This window comes from Cryptomeria japonica, chromosome 8 (genome assembly GCF_030272615.1).
Source record: "Cryptomeria japonica chromosome 8, Sugi_1.0, whole genome shotgun sequence".
Lineage (NCBI taxonomy): Eukaryota > Viridiplantae > Streptophyta > Pinopsida > Cupressales > Cupressaceae > Cryptomeria > Cryptomeria japonica.
The window spans coordinates 14,203,987-14,217,209 of NC_081412.1; the positions used below are offsets into that span (position 1 = coordinate 14,203,987).

The 13,223-nt window shown below is 36.0% G+C and overlaps 1 protein-coding gene across 4 annotated transcripts in view; it reads left to right on the forward strand.

Annotated features, from left to right (window-relative positions):
• LOC131048806 (uncharacterized) overlaps window positions 1–13,223 on the forward strand; it is a 327,816-nt gene that overhangs the window by 154,743 nt on the left and 159,850 nt on the right. The window lies entirely within an intron of this gene.

The window sequence follows — 13,223 nt, forward strand, 5'->3', positions numbered from 1 at the left end:
GTTTCCTTTTTGATATTTGTCCAGCATCAATCATAGTAGCATATCAGTCGCGTGGCATTGGCATGCCATTGTAAATGGAATTCTACTTGGGTGTAAAATGGGAAAACTTCGCAAAAAACTGGGAACTGAATAAAGAAATAACTACTTTTGTTATTTCATGATAAACATAGTGCATATGGATAAAAATAAATGTTACACTATAAAAATTGGTGATTATTAAAAAATGAATAAGAATTTAAAATAATCCATTTTTCTTTCACTTAAGAGTTAAGACCTAAAATAGTAGTATGATCTCTTATGAAACTGACCTAGTTTAGGGGCAAAACTGTCTTTTTTATCTACACCCTTATTAAGGTATAAATTAAAAGAAAAACTCACTGTGGTTTACAATTTAACTTCTAAAAGAAATCTATTCTGAGTATTTTCGTCTCCCAAGTGCAAAAACGAGCCAAAAAATAAAAACCATTGCAAAAAACTCTGGTAATTGCACGGCAAGTGTTATGGGTCATGATTACTGAGGGTTAATTGTGGGGTTTTCAAGTATAATGCTACTACGATACCAATTTCTCCAATGCCCATGGTGTTGATGTGTGTTTTGTGACACTCTACAACACAGAATAAAATACCAAATATTTTATCCTTTCTTGAATAAGGAAACCTCAAATGCTAAACAATGTGATCAATTAAGGTAACCCCAAGGTTCCCATTGTTAGGTCTTGACGTGCAATTGATAGACTCAATGAAATGATGTGATTTGCTGTTCTAACAAAGGGACTTACGCTTTCACTTCTACAAAGCAACTGGAACTTGAATACTAAGCTGACTTGAACTTCAAATAAAAGACACGAAGGATAAGGTTTAGAGAATCTATTCTAAGAACCTAAGGACAATGATGATAATGGATAGTACTTTGGATAGATGGATTCCTTACGGAACTACTTTCTACTTAACCAGAGATAGCTCACAACACCATAGAAAGAGTGCAATCTTCTAACGTAGTCAAAGATTTTCATATTGCAAACATCTATCCAATTACCCAATGCTAGCGCAATCCAAATGAACATCCACAATTGAACTATTGCCAAATAAGCTTTAGACTAACCATGCACTGCAATTTGCAATCAACAAACTACAAATGGCATGAACCAAGGAATTCATCAAATATCTTTGCATTTATCCTTTAAAATCAATGAACTTTAACTAAAGAAGTAGAAACCATGCAAAATGTAGAAACATCACACAAAGATACACCATATCTTCAATGAGAATTGTGTATCAATTTCAACATAGTCTTGGCAACTATTTCTGATCTCTTCCTCATACACTACTCTATTTACTTCCTAATGCTATCAACTAGTAACCTTTACTAATGAAAAGGCCAAGCCTTTTATAGACTTCTTGATTACAAATGAAGGGCCAAGATTGATTCTAAATCAACGACCAAGATAATTCAAAGAAACCCTAAGTGGGGTAGTTACAACTACCACCTCGTTACATGTAATACTGTCCAATGAGAAAATTACAAATCCCTAAATTGCACATCCTCAATGAAAATTAACATAGCCTCAATGGGACAATTAACAAGGAGTAGATGAAGACATTTCATTCAATGCATCCACATGCCCACTTGTTCTCCTCTGGATGAGTGAAGTTCGATGAATCTGGATACATTGACCTTGATTTGTTTGATTGGTTAGAGATGAGTGGGCGGCACATCAGCTCTTAATGCTTTGTAAACTTTCATCTTTCATTTGATCTATCTTCTTTGTTTCATCTCTACTTCTATATCATCATAAAGAAGTCTCTTCATCTCCAGCAATATCTCTTGATACTCAACATCATCCGGTTTTTTGATTGATTGTGACTGTTGATATTCCCAATTGCATCATCTTTATCATTCATTGTATCTCCAATGGATGAATTCTTATCTTTGATTAACTCTTCTGAAACTTCAAAATGCTTTCCTTGCTCCTCTCTTTCGCATTTCCATTTTCATCCTTTGCCATCTTCTTCCTTGGATATCCCTGACCTTGATTTCCTTGGCACAATTGTATCCTCCATGTTGTAATGTTCTTCCTTGTCATCTTATCTCACGTTCTTGTTGAGTCCTCCATCCTAGAGCAATCTGCTTCCTTGCATACTTGAACCTTGACCTCTTCATGTTGTTGTTGTATCGCTCTCCATCATTCACCATCATTCCCCATCATTCCATGCATCATTCCTGAAAAAGAAAGAGAAGTAAAAAATCCTAAGTAAATGAAATGCAAGTAATTGATAGGAAAATGGTAGTTCACTATCTTACATTCTTAATTCATTTTAACAAGCATACCTCAAGGAGAAAAGTTGTGAAAGGCATTTTATCCTAAAATAAACATCATCAATTCACAAAAATGCTTCTCATAAACCCTTCTAAAATCTGGAAACAACACTTTCAAACCTAAGAGTTTCTCTGGAAATGAGTTTCCAGATCAGCAAAATGCATAAAATTAATGAAGAAACCACTCAGATAAAAATTAGTTGTTCTTCCTCAAGAAATTGCCTTTAATCTGATCCCTAACAAATTTGCTTTCCTTAATCCTTGAATCTGATTTTTTTGATAGGAAATCGCACTTGCTTCTTGAAATCACCTTCTGGTCTGCTGGAATTCACACCCTTTGTTCTGCTTTGACCCTATTCTTTTGTTCAAAATTGTAGCTATATCTGCTGTTGTAATTCACCTCCTTTCCAGCACCTCTCTCTTTGCTTGAATTTGCTTCTTCTTCTATGAAATTTTCTTGAATCTTTGTTTAAATTTTCTCTGATCTGCTGTTGCAATTTGCTTTGATTTTCTGCTACTGCTCCTAAATTAACACCTTATTCTGCCTTGTAATTCTGGTTTGAATGATATAAAATAATTCTCTCTCTCCCTCATTTATATGCGCTCAAAGGTGAAGGTTTTCTCATGACAGGTCGGCCAGATTAGTATGTATATATTTCTTTTTTTTTTTCAAATTTCAAATGAATTCCTTCCATGGTAGGTCGGTCTCCCCTCAATCTTTGCATTTCGGAGTTTGCATTTTTATCTTATTTTACATGTTCTAGACTATTTTTGAAACCGATCTTGACTTATACTCACCTTGAGTGGGATTCAGAGGTTACCTTGCATTGTTTAGGGGAATTGCAAGATTGCGATGCAATGTTGAGTGAAATTGCGAACTTGATGTGCAATGTTGTGTGAAATTGCAAACTTGAGATGTGTGATTTTTTGAAATTGCAAGGTTGAGTTGTGCAATTTTTAGAAATTGCAAGGTTGAGATATGCTTTTTAGATATTGCAAGGTTGAGATATGCAATTTTTAGATATTGCAAGGTTGAGATATGCAATTTTTAGATATTGCAAGGTTCAGATATGCAATTTTTAGTGAAATTTAACCTTATCTTCGCAATTTTGTGCACACCTTGCATTTTGTAGTGGAATTTGAACCTTGTCTTTTGCACAGTTTTAAGCGAAAATTTCTAGTTGCTTTGCACAATTTTATTAAATAATTGAAACTCATTGCAAAATTTTAGAACAACTTCCTCTTCTTTATCTGGGACCTTGACAACTTTTCTTGACAATTTTTCCCTTGACTTTGTAATGATTTTGCTTCTCTCTGTCATGGATAAAATCCTTATTTCAACCTTGCAATATTAAAGTGACCCTAGGAAAGGCCTACACATTTTCACTAGGACTTTGACATTTTGACAAGGAATCGTGCAATTCACATCCTTACCCAAGACAAAGCTTGCACTCCTATTCTTTAATGGATTGAACACTGCATTTCTGGACTGACAAGGATTTACAACCTTCGTAGGGGGTCAAAACTACTGCCAAGCTAAGGAAAGCAAAGAGGAGTCCCCATTTGCAATGGGGTGTGTGTGTTTACAACACAACACATGGTCTTCAATTTGGAGCAAAATGGGTACACTAGTAGGTTCGAATTGCAGAGGACAAAAGGAAGGGCTTGTTACCTCTGCTCATATGTGGGCACTGTTCAAAGTCTCTCAGTCTTTCCAAGTATTTTACTGATTTTTACATATATCCTTCTAATCAAATTCTTTTTGTAACAATTTCATCTATATTAAGTGACGTGTGCATCTTTTCTGATCACTTGGTGAGGAGGAATTCTATACTTGTCTTGCATACCAAATCTAATGGCTTCTGTTTAATTGTATAGATATTGCTGGCTTAGATCTCTGTGCTCCTTGATGCAAAAACCACTTATCTCAAATGATTCAACTTCTCTAGGGACATCATGTAGGATTATGAAAAATCTTTTGATAGCTAGTATGCGTGAAGCTGATTGGATCTTTTGTTTGACAGGAATCTGCCAAAAGGATTCCCCTTTCAGTACTGGAGCAATCTATTTTTCTTTTAAAATTACTCCGTAGGGTCATACATACCTTGCATATGGTCCAATTGATGTGAGGTAAAGGTCTGACTGTGTATTATATTATTGTTTTTTTTGGATATTGGTCCAGTGCTAATGTCTGCAATGCTGAACAATTGTTGTTAAATGTGTCAAAAGGATTCCCCTTTCACTACTTAACTTTTGAACAATCCATTTGTCTTTTAGGATTACTCCTTAGAGTCATTGGTACTATATGTGAAGTTAATTTGATCCAGAGTTCCCAAACTCGGCGCAAGTCAGGCGAGTTCGCCGAGTCGAGCCAAGCTTGGCGAGTTTTGCTGACTCAAGACTCGGACTCGGCGAGTTTGACTCGGCCACGACAGGTGAATGTTTTGACTTGAAAAAAACAAAAAAAACATGAAGTTGTCTCTCCGTCAGGATTCATATATGGAATATAACATTTAAGTATAAGAAAGAGAAGTTATATTCCATATATATTGTCAGGATGTTTGAGAGTGGTTTCGGACCTCCATGAGTTATAATGCAAAATCTAGTTTTTGGAGGATCCTTCAAATTTCCAGACTTAGTCAAATTTCAGGCCATTTTAGGATCAGGATGACATTCCAGACTTTTAAGGCGAGGTCACTCTGACCTTGATGTAAGGGACAGGACCTAGGAGGATACTATGTATTCAACCAAGGTTTGATTTAGCAACTTTAAGTGTGACTGGATAGTACACAAAAACCCTAGGAATGATCTAAATAACCCCTAATCACTCAACTTACCTAACATCCTTCACTCCACCTTGAGGAGATCCACCTGACTTGATGACCTTTGAGAAACTCAATCCCTTCAATGCAAAGGCTAAGACACTAAAACGACCAACAACAAAACTAAAAGAGCTAACCCTAGAAAGTGAAAAGTGGGGGTCTTCATTTGCAATGGGGCGATGTGTGAGTACCTCACAACATGGATGTTTCTTAAAATTTTGAAAAAAGGGGGTGAGTTGGGGACATTTCCTACCTGTCCCCACATCCCAAGAAATCCCCCCATGGGGCACAAGGTTATTTTTGGCAAGGGACATGTCTATGAGGAGCATATTTTCAAACCCTTCTGGCCTCACAATTCCCCCTTCCATCCAACACATATATAGCCTAAAAACTAAGAGGTCCAAGAAAGACCAAGGTCAATTATAGTCCCAAGGTAAAACCTAAGTTCAACAAGCACACTATTTAATGCTACCATCAACAAGCACTCCTTACAGTTTCCAAGTGAAGATGTTCATGATGTCTTATGTTGGTGCTCCCAGAATTTCAATTTGGCCAAAGAGAATACTAAACAAAAGCCCCAAACAAGTAGATACTCTACTAGCATGCCTTTCATGGCATAACAAGCTAGCACACATTATAATTGGGCTTTATTCAATGGTTTTAAATCGTTAAAAATGTCTTAATTTCAAGGGTTTTTTTATTTTGCCGAGTCGTAGCCGAGTTGTAGCCGAGTCACGAGTCGAGTCGGCCTTGCCGAGTCCGAGTTCGAGTCTGAGTCTGGGAACTATGATTTGATCCTTTGTTTGACGTCAAAATGCTAAAAGGATCCTCTTTCATTACTTGAATTATTCATTTGTTTCTTAAGATTACTCATTAGGGTCATAGGTACCTTGCTCATGTTTCAATTGATTTGAGGTAAAGGTCCTGTTGTGACATTTTCATACATCACCTCATTGCAAATGGGAACCCCCTTGTTTTCGCTTTTTAGGGTAGCGTTTTGGCATCTTAGGTTTTGTCTTTGGTCTTGCCCTCGCAAATGAGTAGTTCTTCAAATTCGGAGGAGTCATCAGGATGATCAAAAGAACGTTTTGATGCTATGGATGCGCTTAGGTAGGTCAAAGGAGTAAAAACGCCATTTTCCGGGATCAATTTTGACAACTTCCTATTTATAGGAAACTTTCTTTTTTTTGCATTTTCTAAAAATAGAAAATTTTGTTTTTGGCATTTTTGGGCTAATCTGGGAGCCTTCCTTTTTGTTCTTTTTTTTTTTATAAAAATAGAAAGTTGCTTTTTAACTTTTGTTGGGACCATAGGTAGTTTTTGAGTCGGAGGAAATGTCAGGCCAGTTTGCTAATGGAAGATCAGAGGAAAAATGGCTAAGTATGAAGTTTGGGAATGAAAAAATCCCTGAAAAAATTCCTAAATTCCTTGTTTCCTTGGAAAAATTCCTTGTTTCCATGGAAGAATTCCAAGTTTCCATGGAAAATCCTTGTTGCACATGAAGTCCGCCTAGGAATCAAGGAAATTCCTCAACCAAGCATGAAGTCTGCTCTCCCTATTGAGGAAAATCCACAGATTCACATGAAGTCTGCCCTTCCTAGCAGCATAAATTCCTTGTCCAAGTGGCAAGTCCGCCCAAGGTGAGGATAAAAAATCTGGCTAAGTGTTGATGGATTGAAAAAATAAATTCAAAAATTTGGCTAAGTGTTGATTGATTGAAAAAAAATTCAAAATTTGGCTGGCTAAGTGTTGATGGAATGAAAAAAAAATTTGAAAAATTTGGCTAAGTGTTGATTCATTGAAAAAAAAATTAAAATTAGGCTGAGTTTTGATGGATTGGAGAAAAATTCAAAAATTTGGCCAAGTGTTGATGGATTGGAGAAAAAATTCAAATCAAGATGAAGTTCTCCAATAAGAGAAACTTCCAGAAGAAAACACAAGAGTTTGCCTTCTTTATATGCATGAGCATTGGCATTTCATTTTCTCACAAGTCACGTTTTAAGGCTGGAAATTGACTCTCAGGAAATAATTTCTTTAAAACCTCGAGGCAAATTTTGAAGTAAATTGCAGATACAAGGCAATTTCTAGGAAAGTTTCAGATGAATTTCTGCACTTGGAGACAAAGTTGAAGTGATTCCTTAAAGCAATTTAAGGATTTTCATCAAAATTCTTAGGTTTACTAAGGATTGAAGGCATATTTTCAATCAGAATTCCAATTTCTTTCAGACTTCAAGACAAAATTCAGTCAGAATTTCTATTTTCCAGACTTGCAAGAGAACTTTCACTTCGGATTCTTCAAATTTTACTCAAGACTATCTTGCTCTTTGTACGCTTTTATGCAAATTTGGAGGCAAAAATTTCACAATCAGACTTAATTTCAAATTTCCAAAATTTCATTAAGTCTGATTTTTTACAGTTTCTAGAATTTCATAAGTTAAATCAGAATTATCCTTTGAAATTCCATCAAACTTTGCACTCCATGTTGGGAACAAACATCAAACCCCCTTTTTTCAACTTAGGAATTTTTCAAGTTTTTCAGGTGGTAGATGTCAGCTCAAGGAGGGATTTCCAGAAAGACACAAATGAAGTTCAATAACAAGGGATGACAGCTGGAGTCTAAGATTGTGACAAAGTGGAAGAAGGTTGGAGATATCGACCTTGGCCATGTGGACCTTGAAAGCTTTGAGAAAAGAAGAAGGCAAAGAAATATTCCTTAATCCATAAATATTCCTTGGAAAAGACGAAGATTGATGGTGCCAAAATAGAAGAAACAAACAAAGCAATCCAAGACAAGGTCTTCGTCACAGTCTCCGATGTGCTTGAGTGGGAAATAATTCAAGACAAGGACATGGATGTAGAGAACCTGAAGGCCAAAGTTCAGAGAAACTTCTTCACTTCTATGAATCCAATCCAGAAGCAACATTTTATCAAGGCACCCTCATTTTTGTCCATTGAGGATGGTTTTTGAAAACTGATAAGATGGACATGATGGGATACAAGATCAACATTATGCCAAGTGTCCCAATGGAAGAGCTCGACCCCATAGTGACTAGGTTCATTGAATTTGCTGCCAACGAAAAGGATAAGGGACACCCACTTCTAGAAGAAAGTTGGATTTTATAGTTGTTTATTTCTCCTTGGTCTATTTTGGATGATTGTTGTAGCTTGCCCTAATTAGGGTTTAGGGTTTTAATCTTGGCCATTGATCTTGGATCAATGTAGGCCATTGCTTTGTAATGGGGTGTCTATATAAACCCTCGTCTTCTCATTTGTAAATGGAGAGATTTTTCAAGAAATTGTTGTAGTGATACTTCTTAAGTAATAGACATGGTTCATTGTTCAATTGTTGGTGAATCTTTGTCTACTTTTGCAAGTTAGCATGGTTTCTTGGATTTAATTAGAATAAATTTCATTTCCAAGTTGATAGATTGAATGAAGGATTTGATAAAATTGCTTAATGTGGAGATGGTGTGTTCATACGTTTTATAATTGGATGATTTTCAATTATTTTGCAAAGTTAGCCTAAACCAGTAAATGAAAACTTAACTTCTATTGCTATATTCATTGTTCAATATGTTGGTGAATAGGAATGATATGAAAATATTTTGAATTCCTTAGAAGATATCACCGTTCTTGTGTAGTTGTTGAATTTGGTGAAACAAGAATTGGTTTAAGTTCCACTTTTGCAATTTCTGTCTCTCGAGTTCATAGAATTAGCTTAGGATTAGAGTTATCCTCCTAAACTCTCATCCTTTTGCCCTTTTTCCCAGTCTTAGTAGAAATAGGATCAAAAGAACTTATTGCAAAATTATTTAAAAAAAAAAGAAAGTCATCGATCAACAAAATCGTTTGATTGATTCACTCCTCGAACAATTATGTAAGTCCCCCTTGAGATTATGAACAAATCACAATGAACCAACTGAGACCATTCGTACGAATTTGGGAACCTTGGAGTCGTCTTTGTGATCACACAGTTCAACTGTTTAGCACATGGAAGATTTTGATCAAGAGAGAATAGGATATCTCTGGGTATTTTATTTTGAGTTGAGCGTGCATAAAAACCACAACAATAGGTCACAGTTTATTTTTTGTCATGAACTTTCTTTTTTGATATTGGTCCAATACCAATGTGTCCAATGTAAAGCATGGCCTTCCAATCACAACTAAATGGGCATACTGGTGGGTTCAGGTGTAAAAAGAAGGGCTTGTCAAGCTTTGCCAATGTTTGGGATCATTCAATCTTTTAAAGTATTTTACTGTTTTCTTACATATGTCCTTTTAAAGGAACTCGATTTTTTACAACCTTGTGTTGTGCCATGCACACACAATCCAAAGCACCAATAGAGGAAGGGATCATATGGAGGAACCAAGGGTCCATGCAACTCAAAGGGCACTTCCTAAATATGCCAGAAGGATCCCCATGATAAAAGAGGAAGAATTCCATGCCAATACCTTGAAGATGTCAATGAAAAAAGCCAAAGACAAAGTAAGAGGGTTTGGATGAGCAAAGACCACTACCAGCACAAACAAGGCAACAAAATGAAGGCTAGGTCCTAAGATTGAAAGAAGGATCATAGAGCAGTGTGCTGCTAACCAATTGGTGCTGTTTCCAAATTTCTGGAAGGCATAGACAAGACACACAAAATGCTACAGGAGGATGCATAAACAAAAAATGAACAGCTGAAGATGACAAAAATTTGGATTTATTGTAATAGCAGTTACTTTATTGTAAAATGACTACCTTTTGGTCCAATTTAATGCAATTCAAGAGGGGGCCAGAAAGTTAGTTATTTCCCTAGCTACAAAATTTGCCCTTTTTGTGCCTCGAGCCTTGTGAACTTTTGTCTTGTAGTGGGATTAATTGAAAACAGTTGAAGGTAGCTGAAAAGGTGGTTGGAAGTTGTTGAGACCATTAACCTAAAGCTGTCAGGGTTTCTAGAAGGCAGATTTGGACATTGATGAATTGAATCCTGGTCATTGATTCAGAATATAAAAACTATAAAAGGCCAATGCCTCTCTCATTGTAAAGGGTTAGACAGTTAGGATTTTAGAAAAGTTAGCAGGTGAGAAGTAGCAGTAGTTAAAGTAGAATTAGAATAGAGTAGGAATTGCTGGACATAAATTGTTGTAATGGCAGTTCGAGCAAATGATTAAAGCATTGAAGCATGGTGTTTTTCCACTTGCTCTAACTTGTTTGCATGGTTTCTTTTTATCAAATTAGTTAGTGTTCAGTGGTTTTGATGGTAAAGTGTGAGGATATGTGATAGATTTCAGGTTCATACCATTGGAGGCTTGTTGACTGTAGGTCTTTGTGCATGGTTAGTCTGAGCCTATTGTTGTTCTTAGTTCAATTGTGAATGTTTGTTTTGATTGCGCCAAAATTGGGTATCCAAATAAATGTTCATGGTCTGAAAATCTTTTATTTCCTAGTGGAGCTTGCACTATTCTTGTGGAGTTGTGATTTTGTCTCTGGCTAAGTAGGAATTAGTTTTATTTGAAATCTATCTACTTGCAACATCAACCATTGATATCATTGTCCCTAGGATCTCTAAACGCTGTCCCTTTACTATTTATTTCACCAGTTTGAGAAGTAAAGCATCACTAGAATGTCATATCAGATGCAGGCCGGCTTGTCAAATGCACAAGTCCTGATTACCAACAAATCACATCAACACTGAGTTATCGTATGCAAGTCAAGACCTGACAATTGGAACGTGTTAGAGGTTTATCTACTATGATCAATCCGAATAGCATTAGAGATTTCCTTATTCAAGAGAGGATATGATACATTCAATATTTTATTCTGCGTTGATGGAAAGTGCAAACTTTCCCTATCAACACCTTGTCCAAGCCAAGTTAGAGATGCACATTGTATTGTCATTTGGTGAGGTGGAATTCTATATGTGTCTTATGATTTTGTTCTGTTCATTTGAAATCTAAAGGCTTCAGTTTAGTTGTTTAGAACTTTAGATACCAGTTGCTAAGCTTTCTGTATTTCTTGAGGATTGATAGAGCACTTGTCTCAAATGATTTGGCTTCATTAAGAACATTATATAGGATTTTTCTTTTTGTTAAAGCCGATTTGATCCTCTGTTTGTCATGAATTGGCCAAAAGGATTTGCCTTCCATTACTTGTACAATCCATTTGGCATGCTAAACATGCTTTTAGTAGCATGATACCTCAACATCATTAAATAGGGTTGCTTAGTTTTATGTTGGCCTTATGTTTGGTACTTTCTAAATTTCGAAAGTATTAGCTCTTCACCTTGAATAGCATTATCCAGGTCAGTCAGTCCAGGTTTTGCTTCCACCAATGACATTAAATTACTAGTTATCTCTTCAAGTACTGCATACCTATTTCTGTAATAACAATCCTATTTTTTTTAATAAAATTTTTGTCAACGAGAAAACAACAACATTAACTTGCCAAAAACAGAGATACATTGCTGTTATAAAGTTCTGATATAAATTATCACTGTGCATTCAACTGCTGTTGCAAATTTATGTTGTTAACTCATTCCAACGACTGGCAATACATAATATAAATATCAATATGTAACACCCATATGAAAATACCTTTAATATAGTGATGAAACTGAGTGTTGCAGGTCTGAAATGCCATGTAGGAACTGTACATGACTGCTATTCATAAATTGGAGGTCATAGCAGGCTTGAAATTGAAAACTCATCATCAAACCCTTCCAAACAGCATGGAACACCTCCAGTGATAACATTCAGCAACCATGTACACCCAGCAATGCAAACGCCCTCAACATGCAAGGAAATTAGGAAACTACAGGTCTTTTATAAACTTTCAGTCATACACAGCTGTAACAGGGGCGCTGAAACAGGGGTGACCAGCTAGTAGAAAATTCAACACTTCGAATCCTTCATTTGTGCAATGCGTGAATACCTGGAAATAATATCCATGCTTAGGTGCCTCCAACCAGCAACCGCAAACCTTCAGAAAGGCAGCGCTTGGACTCCTAGATTCTCAGCCTAGCTCCACAAGTCCTGCAAACATGGTATGACCCTCCTAGGAAATGCATCAATCTGCAACAGCCCCAAAAACAACCTTGATTGAGTCACCCAATAAGGAGGAAAAACAAACAGTCTCTGATGATTTTGATCCCCCAACACAACATTTCCAGCAAGGATGGTATGACCCTCTCTTGGAAGATTGTACAACCAACAAAAAGAACCATGTTAATGACCTTCAAAACACACTAAGAAACACTTTGGAAACAATGCAAATCAGTCCCAAAATCTGTACATCAAAACACTGTAGTCAGCAATTTATGCCAAGTGTCCATAAAAAAATAATTTCTTTAGCCGAGGTGTTAATTTTATAAGTAATAGTCAGCTACATTATGTAATGTTGTCATTTGTTCCTGACAGGTAGTTGGGTTTGGCAGTTCTTGGCGGTTGGTAATCTTTACCAACCACTGGATAGTATTTATTGTTCTCATTTTGTTTTGTCAGGAATCAGTTAATCATTGTACACATTACGTATGGTAATGAATGATACATCTTTATGAAATTCTATTGTCTTGGCATTGTTATACTCTGTTATTTTATGTTCTGTAAATAATATTACTGTTTACTCTATATGATAATTAACATCACTCTACAGCAGAAAACAAACACCTTGAAAATCTTCATTTGGAAACCCTGGGACTAGATCTCTGTTGAAGCACAACAGTGATTCCTAATAAGAAACATTTGGAATAGCTAGGGATTGTCTTCCAAATCTGAAACTAGTAATCAAATGAGGGTTTTCGTCCTCACATAGGTTCAATCCAGCAACATAATATATGTGCATCTTCAGCATATGCAAAATGAGTGCGGAAACCTCTTTTTATAGCTTTGGAGGAAGAAAACCTGATTTAAAATTTTAAAATAATTTTTTTTTCTGTCATAAAGCCTTTTAGAATTATTAAAATGACTCTCATGTACAAGTCCCCCTTCACCTTTCCCTAGGTGTCCGCTTTTGAGGGAACATATAATAATTTTATAAAAATATAACACTTAGTGAATAATTAAACATTAAACATTAGAACTCATGTGCATATTTTAAATACTCC